The 13,800-nt window shown below is 34.7% G+C and overlaps 2 protein-coding genes across 4 annotated transcripts in view; one reads left to right on the top strand and one right to left on the bottom strand.

Annotated features, from left to right (window-relative positions):
- Positions 1–13,800, bottom strand: part of LOC142349646 (zinc finger FYVE domain-containing protein 1-like) — a 482,388-nt gene that overhangs the window by 145,120 nt on the left and 323,468 nt on the right. The gene's annotated exons all lie outside the window — the stretch shown is intronic.
- Positions 1–13,800, top strand: part of LOC142349649 (elongation factor Tu-like) — a 317,975-nt gene that overhangs the window by 242,937 nt on the left and 61,238 nt on the right. The window lies entirely within an intron of this gene.

Raw genomic sequence — 13,800 nt, 5'->3', positions numbered from 1 at the left:
CATGAACGACACAAAAAAACTATTCATACAAAACAAAATTCAAATTGTGGTAGGGACTCAAGGAAAAAGTACATAATCATAAACAAATTGATAGACAGGAACATAAGAAGTGATGTGAGTTATAACCTTGTTTTCAATAATATTGGAACTGATGACCCCAGTAGCATAGCTGATTATTTCAATGAACATTTTGTAAATGTTGCAGATGAAATAGTAAGCAAATTACCTCAAATAAGCTTTCCTTCATCTAATTATGCTGAAGAACAATCTATGATGCTACATGGAACAAATCTAGTAGAAGTGCTTTCACAAATAGCCAGCCTACAAAGTTCTTTTGTGCATGGTGTGGATCTGATCACTAACACCTTCGTTAAGAGATTTGACAGAACTTTAGCCCCATTTTTAGTTAATTATATCAACGAATCTTTTTTGAGCGGAGTTTTCCCAAATAGCCTAAAACGAGCAACTATCCAACCGCATTTCAAAACGGGATCAAAAACTGATGCCAATAACTATCGACCAATTTCGATTTTGCCGTCTTTTGGAAAAGTGTTTGAAAAAATTATGAAAATAAAAATTCTCAACTACATAGGAAATTCAAAAATCTTGGTGAAAATCAGTTTGGTTTCCGTAATCTGAGATCAACAGTTGAGGCACTCGTAAATGTAGTGGAAAACAAAAGGTTGGAAAAAGAAAAAGGGAACAATAGCACCACGGTCTTCCTAGATTTGAAAAAGGCATTCGACACTGTTAAGTACTCGCTGCTGTTGAAAAAATTAGAAAACTTTCTAATTAAGGTTCAGGTTTTAAACTGGTTTTCTTCATATCTCAAATCAAGAACACAGTGTGTTATATGGAAAAATAGAATATCGAAAGAACTAATAGTAAAAAATGGAGTTCCTCACGGTTCTGTTCTGGGTCCTGTATTATTTATACTGTACTTTAATGACTTTGTGGACGCTTGTAAATTATCCACTCCGTATTTTTTTTTGCCGATGATACCAGCCTCCTTTTCAAAAGCAGACCAACCTCTGAAGAACTAATTACTGAAATTCATTCAGTTTCATATTGGCTACATCAAAATAAATTGGATTTAAACGAGTCAAAAACTTTTGTAATGAATTTTTTTGAAACTAAAGCAAACACAAACATTCAAAATTGCCCAGTTCAGATGTGCAATACCTACAAATATCTAGGAGTAATTTAAGACGCGAATTTAACTTTCGAAAAACATGTGGAATCCATTTGTTTAAAATTAAAGAAGTGGATCGGAATAATTGCAAGGCTAAGGAGAACTTGCGGTCGCAACACCGTTTTGATGTTCTACAAAACTACAGTGGTACCAATTTTTGAGTATGGACTTTTTATTTATGGTGGAACAAGGTTGAATAAGCTTCAAAAAATTGAACGGTTACAAAAGAAAAATTTGAGAATTGTCTTTAGAAAGAAACCAAGTGACTCCATCTTTGATACTTTATTCCAGTTCAAAATTTTGACAATTTGTGAATTGTACATAAAACATCTGCTTTCATTCAGCCTTAAATCATACTTTGGGTTACATTCAAACAAAATGATGAATGAGATTTTGACCGCAAATCAACATTTTTCGTACAACACTCGCTCGAAAACCACTCGCATTATACAAACAAAAACGTCAAAAAGAATTTCAACTCGGACATCTCTGGGTTATCGCGGTAGAATTTTGATAAATTTTCTACTGAAACAAAAAATACTGCCTCAGCTTGAACAGGAGACCTTGTCCTGTACAAAAGTTAAAAAACTAGTCAATGCACTTCAATATAGCTTGATCATCCAAAACAATACGTTAAAAAAACTTTAACGTATTGTCTTTAAATAAAATCTGGGCGCTTAATTAAGATACGTTAGTATTTGCAAGCGTCCACTCCTGATGAAATTTTTGATTTATGGATTCTTCATAGTGGATTCTGCTGTGTCCACAACTTCTGCGTGCTTTATAAATTAACAGGAGAAATTCAAATTAAATTCTTCCGGATCATTAAAAAATTGCAAAAATTTTCGTTTCCTTCTTTTCTAAATTGACGGAATCAACTTTAACTTTTTACAATCACGTTTTTTAAAATCAATGAGCTATATAGCCACTGCTTCAAAGTCTGAAACAATTACCAAGCTCTTTTGCAATCCAATCAAAGTTTGTTGCACAATAAAAGTCAAAATCCTCTTAACGAAACTTATCTTTGTATAACGATAGTTCAAGTGGATCCCATAATCAAAATAGGAGTCCTGGATTAATATTAAACAACAACATTGACATTGAGTTGAAGGACAGTTACTTGAAGCAAATTAAAGTGGGTACCAAGAGACCTCAATAAAATAAACTCTCATAAGGGTTATAAGTCTGAGCTGAACATCGCAACCTAGAAATAAAGTAATACGTCTGAACAAACCCTAGTCGAGGCGAAAAGTTTATCTTGCAAGATCTTGCAACATCTTGCAAGAGAAAGTTTATCTTGCAAGATCTTGCACGAAAAAAGTTTATCTTGTAAGATCTTGCAAGAAAAAACTTGAAATTACAAAAAGCTTGAGACAAAACAGAAGCCGAATAAGGATACAGTGACAGAGTTGACATCTAAGGCAAGTGAATTTTCTCGTTTAGGTATTCATTTTTGAGACTAACCCTGGCAAGACGGGTTGGTTATCTTGTAACAATCTGCTGGCTTACTGCAGAAAAATTATTGTCTTCCGTTTTATGTTTCCAAAGTCCAGTTTGTCTTTCCTATTAACAATTTTTCGATATTTTTTTCTCGTCAGCTTCCTTTTGTCAACGCCAAAATATCGAAATTAAAAAAGACTATTTTGTAAGATTCTTGAAAGAAAAAGTTAATCTTGTAAGATTCTTGAAAGAAGAAGTTTGTCTTAAAAGATTCTTGGAAGAAAAAGTTTATCTTGTAAGATTCATGCAATAAAAAATTTATCTTTTGGAATCTTGCCAGATTTTGGAAGAACTTCTTGCAAGACGATGCATCGTCTTGCAAGATTCTGCCAGAATCTTGCAAGATCTTGCAATATAAACTTTTTTCCGACTAGCGAAAATAAGCGGAACTGTCATCCTGCTTTTAAAACAACTTCAAATTCAATTTTTCATCAAAACTGTTTCACCAGAAGTCATTGCTATTGACGAAATGAGAAAGCTGTCTATGATTTTTTTTTCATTAGCAGTACTGCAAGAAAAACTATATTTTAGCCGGCAAGGTTAAGTTTTTGGATTTTTTCTATCATACTATGCTACTTTTCAATCTTTTTCAATTCTTCAATTGAAGAATTGAAGAAGACCATTCTTCAATCTTCGTGTTTTCCATTCTTCAACGGAGACCATTCTTCAATCTTCGTTTTTTTTATTTAACAATTTCAATTGAGCAAGAGAGCTTATTTAATCTCTGAATCAGTCCAATGTGTTAGAAAGCGAAATTTTGCCAACTCAATTGAACTTTCATTTCATTGCCCTAAAATTTTGCAGAGTTTCACTACTTTTATTAACGTTGGTTATGTTTTCAGGCAGTTACAAACTAGCTTGTCTACAATTTCAGTGCGATCAATATTCCTTTCTTCTTTTTCTGTGCGGTTTTTTTCCTGAATCAAAGTTTAATTCCTCTGATTATTGTCATTATAGCGCGTATATAAGTATTGCGGACCTTTTTCATCTATGAATGAGATTAAAACAATACTACCGCAATGGGATATCTGCAGTTCAACGCGCGATGATCAAATCCCATATCCTGCTGTTTATCAATTTTTACTGCATTATTGAAAATCGGATTTTGTCCACAGCGTGGAAACTACCTCTGGAGGTTGACCCCGCAACTTTGAAAAAAATATTGTCCTTTGAGTATATACTCCATGAGCTGTTTTTTGATTGTTTTTTGATTTAACGATTTTCAAGTAAAAGCTTCGCAATTTAGGCGGCAGCATGGATTTTGCAAAGCAAGACGCAATTTTGCGCTTATGATAAACCACTTAGACCAATTATATTCCCTCCAGACAATACCTGTGCCCCAGATTAATATTTAATTTGATATCAAAAGACCTTCAACACTTTGCCTCATCAACTTTTGATGGACAAATTCAAACGTTTTTTTTTAATATTTTCTACCCTGTTTTTCCTACAAATTGTACTCATTCTTTACAGATTGCTTGCATTTTGGACAAGGTAAAGTTTTTTTGTGTTTTTCAAGGTGGCATCTGGAAGGCCCCTGGTATATCAATTTGAATGATATACCTGATATAAAAAATGACAGTTCTTAATTTTAGTGGAGCTAGGACATCAACATTTTGGGGAGTATGTCTCTGTTTGGTAATCCAAATCAACAAAAAAGAAAAGTTTTGAATTAGAAAAAACAATGGAGAATGATATCAACTGTTGATGAAAAGATGGCTGTTGAAGATAACGTCAGGGGATTTGAGAGTAACTTCAAGGAGGGCATGCAACTGGTGCTAAAAAAACACTTGAAATAGGGCCTATGATTTGTGAGAAGCAAGAAAGAACAGTTGAAAGAGGTATCGACATTCTGTAATCAAGCTTCAGAGTTCAAACAAGGCTCTCAAGATCTTTCAGTTGCAGCATGAAACTAATTTTTACAGGATTTACAACTGCCAGAGTTTCCTGGGAAGTCAATGGCTACAAACAATTCACATTCCCTTCATCTTAGGAGTTTTGCACTCATCATTCCTTCATCCTTTTGCAAGGATTTTGCTAAACATTTTATCAACAAATTTGCGAGATGTTGAAACTCTTGGCTAAGCTGTCCTATCTTGTGCACAAATTGTTATTGCACTTAAAGTAAACGTTCGTAACGGCTAGTTTCAAAAGGCTCCTCATAGATGACCTTGGAATTTCTGGAACCTCGTCCGTGGTGTACACCGGTCTCAATCGCCTCTTGTAACTGTGCATGTATAGATTTTCTGTATGGAGGGATACTATTTGCTAACTTGATAGTGTCTACAGCGCCTCTGACATTTTTTGCTTTAGTCTCATTATTTGCTCCTCGTATATTCGGGAAAATTGGAGAGAGAATTTTTTTATTTTCTCGTAAGTGCTACCGGTTGTCGGCAGAACAAGCCGAAACACAGTACCGTTTTATGTATTTTAGCAATTCCATAGTGCTGGTGGTTGGATATGCCGTAACATTTGAGACCAAAGAAATTCTAGGGCAGCCACCACATCCTCTGATTATAACTCACTTGCCTTCCCTCAATCGTTCCTTACTGACCTCTTTGTTTTTGCTTGTTGCATTTTCAATCCCGCCCGTTTGCACCGGTGACACTTTTCAACTAATCATCAACCTTCCAATCAATTTTATCTGTCACCAAATTTGTTAGAACTTTTTAGTGATTTTTTTCTTCACAGCATCCATGTCAACGTCTTCATTTTCGGCTGCGCATCAATAGCAATGTCGCTTTTGTTCGGACAGAAGCAATTATTGAAAAAAAATCACCATCTACATTTTGAAAGGCAGCTAGAATCTCTATAACCACTACTCAAACAAAGAAAAAAACAAAATGCAGAGTAGAGATGAGTCAGTACTGCTTAAAGGATATGCTTCGTAATAATCCAACCTCTGAAAATTTGAACATGTTCTTCTGCTATCTCAACAAAAAGAAAAATTTTTCTACAAAGAACTGCTAGAGACGCGAAAAAATGACTATCCCGAGTGAAAATTTGAACATACTTTCAGGTAAATTCAGAATTTTTTTAATCGGATATCCAATTTCGACTAGAACGGAAACAGCCAGTGGAGTAATTGCAACATCCAGCAGCTGCAGCCCACATCTATTTTAGACAAAATCAAAAACACTCCATCAAGTAATGTTGAACAAGCACACACTGAATGCACAATTGGTGCGTATGAACAAGAGCTCTCAATACTAAACGACGACATTGCTGAAGCACTATTAGTCAGAGGCTCAATTATCATCAGAGTTGACTACAGACAATTTGGAACAAATGTGCTAGCAAAAGACATCGAGTGTCTATCGGCTCAATTCTTCAATAGGACTCAATTGCGGGACACAAGAAAAACAATATCAATCTGCACTTTGCTACCACTTTGTGTTTTTTTAAAATAAATTAAAATCAGTACCAGCATTTTGAAGAAGCAACCAGTTGGGTATCCAGTTAAGTATCAAACGTGAGGGACTAATCGCAATCAAATCCTAATTTGATTTATCTGAATGAAGAGCTTTAATAAGTAATGTTTATTAAAATCTCACAGATGGTTTCCATCCTTCTGAAAATGGTGTTAAAGCTATCGTCGAATCTCTGAGATGATCCGTTGATCCTAAATAATGAAAAAAGCGATTATGCTATAAGTATGGTACCAACTTGATGTATTTTATTGTTTTAATGAACTATATGTCTGATAACGTGCTTTTTGGGTAAAGTCTTGTTTTTCTCAGCAACATGCCCAATTTAATTGGATTCTGCTATCAATGCATTGCCAAAAAAACGAAATTCATCACAAATGTTGTGTCACGTCTTGTATTGAATCAAACAAGGACGGCTCAAGCAAAAATTTTTCTGAAGAGCGTATTGATAGGTAATGACGTGGATTAACATCTGGGACCAACAGTTTCCTATGCATCTCTTTCCTATTTTTGAGACAAAAAACACATTTTTTTGAAATGTTCAAGTTGAACTCAAAGTATCATTAAAAAACAAATCGTAATGAAAAGTCTCTTCTGAAATCCCGGGGAAAGATTTATTCGACTAAGTGAAATGTGGTTAACTGGATCTGATTGCTCTAAGCTTTGGAAAGCTTTTACTGATAATCGTATTCTCTTCTGGAAGCAGCGCACTCAAAAAGAAAGGTTTAGTTATTGCCATGTTTTGTTCAAAGATTCTAGCAACAAAAAACATGATTTAATGATGTTTAACCGAAATTTGTTTTAGTAAGTTTGGACGACTGATACAAGAGCTTCCATAAAAATGCAGAAAAATTACAGAATGGTTTGTACAATCCCTCACATAGAAAAAAATTTAAATGAACTGTAGTAAAACTTATACTACACCTGTTGACAGTGCAGGCTGGTACATGTACATGACAGGGTTGCTTTAACCTTGATTCTTTAAACAACAGTCAGAAAAACAAATTGATAAGAATATTAACTCCTCAGGGACAACCAATTATTGAATGAACTTGAACCCACGAGATTTGCACATAAACCAGAGTAATATCTTGAGTACATTTTGAGTGCTTGAAGAAACTGCATACGCCGGAACTAAGGAAGTGAAATAGGTATAACTCTAAGTGGAATCAATGAGTGTCCATCGGCTCAATTCTTCCTTAGGGATCAGTTGTGGGACACGTGAAATACAATATCAATCTGCACTTTGCTACCAGTTCGCGTCTTTTTAAAACAAATTAAAATCAGTTTCAGCATTTTGAAGAAACAGCCTACCAATTAATTATCAAAACTGAGGAACCAATCGCAATCAAATCCTATCTTAATTAATCTGAATGAAGAGCTTTAAAAAATAATGTTAATTAAAATCTCACAGATGGTTTCCGTCCTTCTGAAAACGTTGTTAAATCTATTGTCGGAACTCTGAGATGATCCTATGATCTTAAACAATGAAATTAGTGAGTGTGCTATAAGCAAGGTACCAACATGATGTATTTTTTTTAATGAAGTATATGTCTGATGACGTGCTTTTTGTGTCAAGTCTTTTTGTTTTTCTCAGAAAAATTACGGTAATAATGAACAATTGAAACAAACATACCGTGTTCACATGAATCGTTAAGCCTCTAAAACTCCTCGAAGAATACGAATTTTAAAAAATATTTTTCAATTTTGAATTCTACGCTGGATGAGCTTTTTAATGATACCACTCACATTTTTCTACGATGAATAAATCGATCGACCAAATTGTCTGAACAAAAAACCTATTTGAGTATATAGTTCCTCCCCCCCCCACAATTGGGGTCGGAACAAAGATAGCTATTGAAAATGCCGCCCGGGGGATTTGTGAGTAAGTTCAGGGGAGGCATAAAACTGATGCTCTAAAAATACTTGAAATATGGCCTATGATTTTTGAGAAGCAGGAAAGAACAGTTGAAAGAAGTATCAACAGCCTGTAATCAAACTTCAGTTTGCAACGTATAAAAGCCTCTCAAAATCGTTCAGTTGAAGCATGAAACTAATTTTTACAGGTTTTACAATTGCCATCTTTCCTTTGGTAGGCACTGGCTACAAACAATTCACATTCCCTTCATCTTGGGAGCTTCGCTCATAATTCCTTCATTTTCTTTGCAAGGATTTTACAAAACTTTTTATCTACAAAATTGCGAGATGTTGACACTCATGGCTAATTTGTCCTATCTTTTGCTCAAATGGTTATTGGACTTAAAGTAAACGTTCGTAACGGCTAGTTTCAAAAGGTTCTTAATAGATGACCTGGGAATTTCTGGAACCTCGTCCGTGGTGTACACCAGTCTCAATCGCCTCTTGTCATTGTCCATGTACATATTATTTGTCTAGAGGGATACTATTTGCCAGCTTGATTGTGTCTAAAGCGGCTCCGGCATTTTTTTTGCTTTAGTCTCATTACTTGCTCCTCGTTTATGCGGGAAAATTGGAGAGAGTTTTTTTTATTTTCTCGTAAGAGCTACCGGGTGTCGGCAGAACAAGCCGAAGCAGAGTATTGTTTTATGTTTTTTGGCAAGTCCATAGAGCTGGTGGGCAGATATGCTGTAAAACTTGAGACCACAGAGATTCTAGGGCAGACACCATATCCTATGGTTGAAAATCAATTGCCTTCCGTCAATCGTTCCCTACTGACCTCTTTGTTTTTGCTTGATGCACTTTCAAACCCACCCGTTTGCACCGGTGACATATTTCAACTAATCATCAATCTTCCAACCAGTTTTATCTGCCACCAAATTTGTTAGAATTTTTTGGTTATTCTTTTTCTTCACGGCATTCATGTCAACATCTTCATTTTGGGCTGCGCATCAATAGCAAGGTCGCTTTTTGTTCGTACAGAAGCAATTATTGAAAAAAATTCACCATCTACACTTTGAAAAGCATTCAGAACCTCTACAACCACCATTCAAACCAAGGAAAAAACACAATGCAATGTAGAGATGAGTCGGTAGCGCTCAAAGGATAGGCTTCATAACAATCCAACCTCTTAAAATTTAAGCATGTTCTTCTGCAATCTCACTGAAAAAGAAATTTTTTCTACAAAGAACTGCTAAAGACGTGAACAAAACTATCCCGAGTGAAAATTTAAACACTGATAGTACTTTCAATTTTTCAAGCGACATAATTTCAGGTAATTTCAGAATGTTTTTTATCGGATATCCAATTTCGACTAGAAGGGAAACAGCCAGTTGAGTAATTGCAAAATCCAGCAGCTGCAGCCCAAATCAATTTTCAGACAAAATCAAAGACGCTACATCAAGTAGTGTTGAAGAAGCTCAAACTGAAAGCACGATTGATGAGTATGAACAAGAACTCTCTATAATAACAACGGCATTGCTGAAGCACTTGTAATCAGAGGCTCAATCATCATCAGAGTTGCCCACAGACAATTTGGAACAAAGGTGTTAGAAAAAGACTTCGAATGTCTATCGGCTCAATTCTTCGCTAGGGATCAATTGTGGGACAAACGAAAAACAATATCAATCTGCACTTTGCTACCACTTTGTGTCTTTTAAAAATAAATTAAATTCAGTGCCAGCAAATTGAAGAAGCAACCAGATAAGTATCCAGTTAAGTATCAAAAGTGAGGGACCAATCGCAACCAAATCCTAAGTTGATTTATCTGAATGAAGAGCTTTAATAAGTAATGCTTATTAAAATCTCACAGTTGGTTTCCATCCTTCTGAAAATGGTGTTGCTGAAGCACTTGTAACCAGAGGCTCAATCATCATCAGAGTTGCCCACAGACAATTTGGAACAAATGTGTTAGAAAAAGACTTCGAGTGTCTATCGGCTCAATTCTTCGCTAGGGATCAATTGTGGGACAAACGAAAAACAATATCAATCTGCACTTAGCTACTACTTTGTGTCTTTTTAAAACAAATTAAATTCAGTGCCAGCAATTTGAGAAGCAACCAGTTAAGTATCCGGTTAATTATCAAAAGTGAGGGACCAATCGCAACCAAATCCTAACTTGATTTATCTGAATGAAGAGCTTTAATAAGTAATGCTTATTAAAATCTCACAGTTGGTTTCCATCCTTCTGAAAATGATGTTAAATATGTTGTCGAATCTCTGAGATGATCCAATGATCCCAAATACTGAAAGTATCGATTATGCTGTAAGTATGGTACCAACATGATGTATTTTATTTTTTCAATGAACTAAATGTCTGATAACGTGCTTTTTGTGTAAAGTCTTGTTTTTCTCAGCAACATGCCTAATTTAATTGTATTCCACTATCATTGCATTGCCAAAAAAATAAAGTTAATCACAAATGTCACTGAGTCACGTCCTCTATTGTATTAAACAGGGACAACGCTAGCAAAAGTTTTTTTCATAACCGTTTTGCTAGGTGATGACGAGGATTAACATCTGGGACCTACAGTTTCCTATGCATCTTTTTCCTATTTTTGAGAATAAAAAATACAATGTTTGAATTTTTCAATTTTAACGCTCAGGGTATCACTCAAAAACAAATCTCAAGGAAATGTCTTTTCCGAAATCCCGGGGAAAAATTTATTGGACTAAGTGAAATGTGGTTAACTGGAAATGATAGCTCTAAGCTTTGGAAAAATTTGACTGATAATCGTCTTCTCTTCTGGAAACACCGCAATAAAAAAGGTAAGTGGAAGTATTGCCATATTTTCATCAAAGATTCTAGCAACAAAACACCTGAGTTAATTGTGTTTAACTGAAAATTGTTTCAGTCAGTTTCGATTAATGTTACAAGAGCTTTCACAAAAATGCAGAAAAATACTAAATCTTTTATACCATCCTTCGTGTAGACTTTTGAAATTCAGCTAAGGTGGTTTGGGGGCCTCAGCCTCTAATTTCCAACAAGTTTTGAAAAAAATTCCTAAGTATTGTTTTTCTCTAAGGTTGTCTTCTAGTCTACATTAATTCTCTTAAAGATATTCTGCCCTAACTAACGTACAAAGAAAAACGAGCACAATCCTAAACTTAGAAAAAGTTAACTAACACCAGCTAACTTCTAGTACTTATGCCTACTGAGAAAGTTTTATCAAAATATGGCCGGAATCTAACTACGAACTCTCCGCCTTACCAACAGAAGGGAGAGACTTCACTTACAAAATTAAATTGAAAAGAAGCTCTGAAAATCTACAAAAATCAAGCGGTATGTATTTTCCGCAAAAGTAAATAATAGAGATATAATCAAGTCCGACTTCTTTTTATAAACTAATCTTATGCCAGCAAGTCCCAAAAGACCGCATGGTTGAATTATCTTACCGCCAATTTGGTAAATAACCTCTAATTTGAGCTGAGAAATATTAAGTTTTAGTAAAGGTTCTAAATTCGTTCAGTTTAAACAAAGTCAGAACTGTCATTACTAATCAAAATCAATATTTAATCAATAAACTGCTTATACAGTTCTAGCTTACTTAGCCATTATTCTTTCATCATGGTTTTATTCGCTTACTAAGTAAGCCAATATTTTATCACATTATGATAAAATATTGGCTTAATTAGCCAATATTTTATCAATAAAGCGCCTAAACAATTCTAACTTACTTAGCCATTATTCTTTAATTATGATATAATTAGAAACTTCTGAGAACTAACCCATGGTTAGTACTTTGCTATATTCTTAAGTTTTTAAAATACTTAAGATATCTTAAGATAGAGTTTCCATTTCTACACCTCCCCTAGAACAATTTTCAATTGAACTGTAGTAAAAATTATACTACACCTGTTCACAACCTATTTCGGTACACATACAGGGTTGCTTTAGCCCTATTTCCTTAAACAACAGTCAGAAAAACCAATTGGGAAGAAAGCTTACACCTCAGGGTCAAAAAGTTAGTGAACGAACACGAACCCACGCAATTTGCAAAAAAACTTAGAGTAACATCTTGAGTACATTTTCAGTGCCTGATAAAAATGCAGACGCCGAAAGTGAAACGGATATGTTCTAAGTGAAATTGATGAGTGTCTATCGGCTCAATTCTTCAATAGGGATCAATTGTGGGACACATGACATACAATATAAATCTGCACTTTGCTAACACTTTGTGTCTTTTCAAAATAAATTAAAGTCAGTTTAAGCATTTTGAAGAAGCAACCTTATAGTTGATTATCAAAAGTGAGGAACCAATCGAAATCAAATCCCAACTTCTGAATGAAGAGCTTTAATAAGTAATATTAAACAAAATCTCACAGATGGTTTCCATCCTTCTGAAAACGGTGTTAAAGCTTCTGTCGGATCTCTGAGATTATCCTATGATCTTAAATACTGAAATTAGCCAGTGTGCTATGTACCAACATAATGTATTTTTTTAAATGAAGCTAATGTCTGTGATAACGTGCTTCTTGTGTAAAGTCTTGTTCTCAGCATCATGCCCAACACAAATGTATTCTACTAACATCGAATTGCTAAAAAAAATGAAAATCATCACAAATTTAGTTTCAAGTCCTATCTTTACTCAAAAAAGGACAACTCAAGCAACCTTTTTTCTTTTGAGCATTTTGCTAGGTGATAATGACGTGGATTAACATCTGGGACCAAAAGTTTCTGACGAATCCTTCTTCTATTTTTGAGATAAAAAAGAACGATAAGATAAAAAAGAAGATTATTGAGATAAAAAAGAAAAAAGGAGGTATTGCCATACTTTTTTCCAAGATTCTAGCATCAAAAAATCTGATTCAATCGTGTTTACGCAAAAATGCAGAAAAGATACAGAATCGTTTATACCATCCATCTCATAGAAAAAATATTTAAGGAACTGTAGTGAAACTTATACTACACCTGTTGACAGCGCATGCTGGTACATGTACAGGACAGGGATGCTTTAACCCTAATTCTTTAAACAACAGTCAGAAAATCAAATTGGGAAGAATATTTACTCCTCAGGGACAACCAATTATTGAATGAACATGAACTGACGAGATTTGCACATAACTCAGAATAACATACATCTTGAGTACATTTTGAGTGCTTGCAAAAAATGCAGACGCCGCAACCACGAAAATGAAATAAGTAATATTCTGAGTGGACTCAATGCATGTCTAACGGCTCAATTCTTCAATAGGGATCAATTTTGGGACACATGAAACAAAATATCAATCTGCACTTTGCTACCACTTTGTGTCTTTCTAAAATAAATTGAAATCAGTACCAGCATTTTGAAGAAGCAACCAGTTGAGTATGCATTTAAGTATCAAAAGTGAGGGACCAATCACAATCAAATCCTAACTTGATTCATCTGAAAAAAAGCTTTAATAAGTGATGTTAAATAAAACCTCAAAAACGGTTTCCGTCCTTTTGAAAACGGTTTTAGATCTATTGTCAGATCTCTGCGATGACTCTATGATCTTAAATACTGAAATTAGCGAGTGCGCTAAAAGCATGGTAACAATATGATGTGTTTTTTTTCAAGTATATGTCAGATAACGTGCTTTTTGTTTAAAGTCTTGTTTATCTCAGCAACATGCCCAATTCAATTGTATTTACTATCATTGAAATGTCAAAAAATAAAAATCATCGCGAATGTGGTTTCACGTCTTATGTTGAATCAAACAAGGACAACTCAAGCAATTTTTTTGAGCGTTTTGCTATGTGATGACGTGGATTAATATCTGGGACCAACAGTTTCTTACGAA

Source organism: Convolutriloba macropyga, chromosome 11 (genome assembly GCF_964194025.1).
Source record: "Convolutriloba macropyga chromosome 11, txConMacr16.3, whole genome shotgun sequence".
NCBI lineage: Eukaryota > Metazoa > Xenacoelomorpha > Acoela > Convolutidae > Convolutriloba > Convolutriloba macropyga.
The sequence above is the reverse complement of the archived record's forward strand: the minus strand, read 5'-3'. Positions and strand labels throughout refer to the sequence as shown.